Source organism: Stegostoma tigrinum, unplaced genomic scaffold, assembly GCF_030684315.1.
Source record: "Stegostoma tigrinum isolate sSteTig4 unplaced genomic scaffold, sSteTig4.hap1 scaffold_383, whole genome shotgun sequence".
NCBI classification, from domain to species: Eukaryota; Metazoa; Chordata; class Chondrichthyes; order Orectolobiformes; family Stegostomatidae; genus Stegostoma; species Stegostoma tigrinum.
The window spans coordinates 32,501-37,500 of NW_026728311.1; positions in this window are offsets into that span (position 1 = coordinate 32,501).

The window sequence follows — 5,000 nt, forward strand, 5'->3', positions numbered from 1 at the left end:
GACGTGTGCCGCCGCATCGATCGAGGGAGCTCGCCGGTCCCGGCGCGTCGCTGCCCCGCGCCGGGCGTGCGGGGGGGCGCACGCCTGGGCCCCCCCTCTCTGCACACACCGGCCGACTGTTCCGGGCTAGCACAGGCGAAGGGACAGCCCGCTACCTTCCGTGCTACTCCCGGGGGAACCGGGCTCTCGAGCCTGCCTGGCCTGCCAGGACGAGGTTACCCGCGGAGGGGGGACGGCCGTTTCCGGGTCGACGGCCCCGGGCTGCGCCGCCTTTGCCCGCCCTCCGACGTTTCGGGCCCGGAGGCCTTGGACAGTTAGAACTGGCGCGAAGAGATCGGAAGGTCTGGTAGGAAGTCGCCAAGACTATGTCGAACACAACCGCCAAAGTGTCGAGGAACACAAATCGCCACCAGAGTGTCGAAGTTAAAAGCAGCACTGAGTATCGAACACAAAAATCGCCAGACTGTCGAACTTAATTCAGCTCAGAGTATCGAACACAAAAATCGCCAGACTGTCGAACTTAATTCAGCTCAGAGTATCGAACACAAAAATCGCCAGACTGTCGAACTTACCATGGGCTCAGAGTATCGAGTGTTAATCGCCCAGGTGTGTCGAACTTAAAATGGGCGGATTATCGAGTGTTTAATCGCCCGAGTGTCGAACTTAAAATGGGCGGATTATCGAGTGTTTAATCGCCCGAGTGTCGAACTTAAAATGGGCGGATTATCGAGTGTTTAATCGCCCGAGTGTCGAATGTCACGGCCAACATGTTCACAATTCGACAAAGCGTTCGAAAGTTCGACTATTAGCGTTCAAAAGTTCGACTGTTAGCGTTCAAAAGTTCGACAAAGTGTTCGCATGTTCGACAAAGTGTTCAAAATTCGACAAAGTGTTCGAAATTCGACAAAGTGTTCAAAATTCGACAAAGTGTTCAAAATTCGACAAAGTGTTCAAAATTCGACAAAGTGTTCAAAATCCGACCTCCGAGAGCTCTTTGGCATGCACACGAGTTCCAAATTGCCGCCCACCGTCTTTGGAACCGTTCCTCGGGCCTGTCTCAAAGTGGTCCCGAGCCGCCATTTTGTTCTAAAAAACGTGTTCCCGAAAATCTCCGGGTACCCCGCCAACCCCCCCGGCCGAAAATGACGAGTTGCACTTTGGGGGCGAATTTGAAATTTCAGTCCGACGATGAGGCACCGAAAGCCCGCAAACGGTACTCGGATCGTCCCCCTTGCCGACTTCCGTGATTTTTCAAAGTTAAAGTTTTCGGGCTGCGGACACTTTATTGCAACGGGGCAAGGCGCCGGGGCGAATTCCCACCCCTCCAGCGGGGCCCTGGAACTCCAACCCGGCGTGGATTTTCGGATTTTTCCCCTTCCCCACCGACTTTCCTCCGCTGACACTTAGAATTTTTTTTGACACTTAGAATTTTTTTTGACACTTAGAATTTTTTTGACACTTAGAATTTTTTTTGACACTTAGAATTTTTTTTGACACTTAGAATTTTTTTTGACACTTAGAATTTTTTTGACACTTAGAATTTTTTTGACACTTAGAATTTTTTTGACACTTAGAATTTTTTTTGACACTTAGAATTTTTTTGACACTTAGAATTTTTTTTGACACTTAGAATTTTTTTGACACTTAGAATTTTTTTTGACACTTAGAATTTTTTTTGACACTTAGAATTTTTTTTGACACTTAGAATTTTTTTGACACTTAGAATTTTTTTTGACACTTAGAATTTTTTTCTAAGTTTTTCCTTCTGGTTACTGACTTCCCTCGTCGGGCACGGGGATTTTCGACTTCCTCCTCCCGACCGAGGGGCCTCATTTTCGGGCATTTTCCTCAGATTTCCAAGCATTTTTAGACACTTTTCCCGACTTTTCCTGCTTACTGATTTCACACTTTTGGCCATTTTTATGCATTTTCCCGACTTTTCCTGCTTACTGATTTCACACTTTTGGCCATTTTTATGCATTTTCCCGACTTTTCCTGCTTACTGATTTCACACTTTTGGCCATTTTTAAGCATTTTCCTGGTTACTGATTTCACGCTTTTGGACATTTTCGGAGGTTCTGACGGCTTTTTCGCCTTACTGCTTCGGACATTTCGGGCACTTGGCTGACTTTTCCCGCTTACTCCTTCCGGGCTTTTACTCATTTTCGGAGGTTCTGACGGCTTTTTCGCCTTACTGCTTCGGACATTTCGGGCACTTGGCTGACTTTTCCCGCTTACTCCTTCCGGGCTTTTACTCATTTTCGGAGGTTCTGACGGCTTTTTCGCCTTACTGCTTCGGACATTTCGGGCACTTGGCTGACTTTTCCCGCTTACTCCTTCCGGGCTTTTACTCATTTTCGGAGGTTCTGACGGCTTTTTCGCCTTACTGCTTCGGACATTTCGGGCACTTGGCTGACTTTTCCCGCTTACTCCTTCCGGGCTTTTACTCATTTTCGGAGGTTCTGACGGCTTTTTCGCCTTACTGCTTCGGACATTTCGGGCACTTGGCTGACTTTTCCCGCTTACTCCTTCCGGGCTTTTACTCATTTTCGGAGGTTCCGACGGCTTTTTCGCCTTACTGCTTCGGACATTTCGGGCACTTTGCTGACTTCTCCACCTTACTCCTTCCGGGCTTTTACTCATTTTCGGAGGTTCCGACGGCTTTTTCGCCTTACTGCTTCGGGCACTTTGCTGACCTTTTCCCGCTTACCCCTTTCAAGGTTTTGGACGTCTCCGGTCGGGTCCGCGCCCCTCGCCCGGGCCGGAACGCCTCCCCGCCGGCCGAGTTCCTCGGGGTCGCCCCCTCGCCCGGGAAAAACCGCTCCCCGCCGTCCCACAGCACTCCGACTCGGCCAGGCAGCCTCACGGGCACAGCGACTCCTGCCCACCTCGGGAACCGACGCCCCGCTCGGGCTCAGGCTCCGAAAAACCACCACAGCGGGGCAGCTACCCTCAATGCAGCCGAAATTCAAATTCCTCCCCTTCGAGAGGCGCGCCTCACCCGGCCACGGCCTCGGAACTGCTCCCCTTCCTCGGGATCGGCCCCTCGCCCGGGAAAACCCGCTCCCCGCCGTCCCACAGCACTCCGACTCGGCCAGGCAGCCTCACGGGCACAGCGACTCCTGCCCACCTCGGGAACCGACGCCCCGCTCGGGCTCAGGCTCCAAAAACCCACAACAGCGGGCAGCTACCCTCAATGCAGCCGAAATTCAAATCCCTCCCCTTCGAGAGGCGCGCCTCACCCGGCCACGGCCTCCAAATCGCTCCCCTTAGGCGAAAATTAAGCCCCCGTGGCCGATAATACCCCTCCTTGATCGTGCACAAGGGCAGCTCCAAGTTGAACGGGCTCAGGCTCCAAAAACCCACAACAGCGGGCAGCTACCCTCAATGCAGCCGAAATTCAAATCCCTCCCCTTCGAGAGGCGCGCCTCACCCGGCCACGGCCTCCAAATCGCTCCCCTTAGGCGAAAATTAAGCCCCCGTGGCCGATAATACCCCTCCTTGATCGTGCACAAGGGCAGCTCCAAGTTGAACGGGCTCAGGCTCCAAAAACCCACAACAGCGGGCAGCTACCCTCAATGCAGCCGAAATTCAAATCCCTCCCCTTCGAAAGGCGCGCCTCACCCGGCCACGGCCTCCAAATCGCTCCCCTTAGGCGAAAATTAAGCCCCCGTGGCCGATAATACCCCTCCTTGATCGTGCACAAGGGCAGCTCCAAGTTGAACGGGCTCAGGCTCCAAAAACCCACAACAGCGGGCAGCTACCCTCAATGCAGCCGAAATTCAAATCCCTCCCCTTCGAAAGGCGCGCCTCACCCGGCCACGGCCTCCAAATCGCTCCCCTTAGGCGAAAATTAAGCCCCCGTGGCGGATAATACCCCTCCTTGATCGTGCACAAGGGCAGCTCCAAGTTGAACGGAGAAGTCAGTAACCAACCAAAAATAAGCTTGGTTACTGATTTCTCCCGTTGGTTACTGACTTCTCCCTTTGGTTACTGATTTCTCCCGTTGGTTACTCATTTCTCTTGTTGGTTACTGATTTCTCCCGTTGGTTACTGACTTCTCCCTTTGGTTACTGATTTCTCCCGTTGGTTACTGACTTCTCCCGTTGGTTACTCATTTCTCCCGTTGGTTACTCATTTCTCCCGTTGGTTACTCATTTCTCCTGTTGGTTACTGATTTCTTGGTTACTCATTTCTCTTCTTGGTTACTCATTTCTCCTGTTGGTTACTGATTTCTTGGTTACTCATTTCTCTTCTTGGTTACTCATTTCCCTTTCTGACACTTAGAATTTTTTTTGACACTTAGAATTCTTTTTGACACTTAGAATTTTTTTTGACACTTAGAATTTTTTTTGACACTTAGAATTTTTTTTGACACTTAGAATTTTTTTGACACTTAGAATTTTTTTTGACACTTAGAATTTTTTTTGACACTTAGAATTTTTTTTGACACTTAGAATTTTTTTTGACACTTAGAATTTTTTTGACACTTAGAATTTTTTTTGACACTTAGAATTTTTTTTGACACTTAGAATTTTTTTTGACACTTAGAATTTTTTTTGACACTTAGAATTTTTTTTGACACTTAGAATTTTTTTTGACACTTAGAATTCTTTTTGACACTTAGAATTTTTTTTGACACTTAGAATTTTTTTGACACTTAGAATTTTTTTGACACTTAGAATTCTTTTTGACACTTAGAATTTTTTTTGACACTTAGAATTTTTTTTGACACTTAGAATTTTTTTTGACACTTAGAATTTTTTTCTAAGTTTTTCCTTCTGGTTACTGACTTCCCTCGTCGGGCACGGGGATTTTCGACTTCCTCCTCCCGACCGAGGGGCCTCATTTTCGGGCATTTTCCTCAGATTTCCAAGCATTTTTAGACACTTTTCCCGACTTTTCCTGCTTACTGATTTCACACTTTTGGCCATTTTTATGCATTTTCCTGGTTACTGATTTCACGCTTTTGGACATTTTCGGAGGTTCCGACGGCTTTT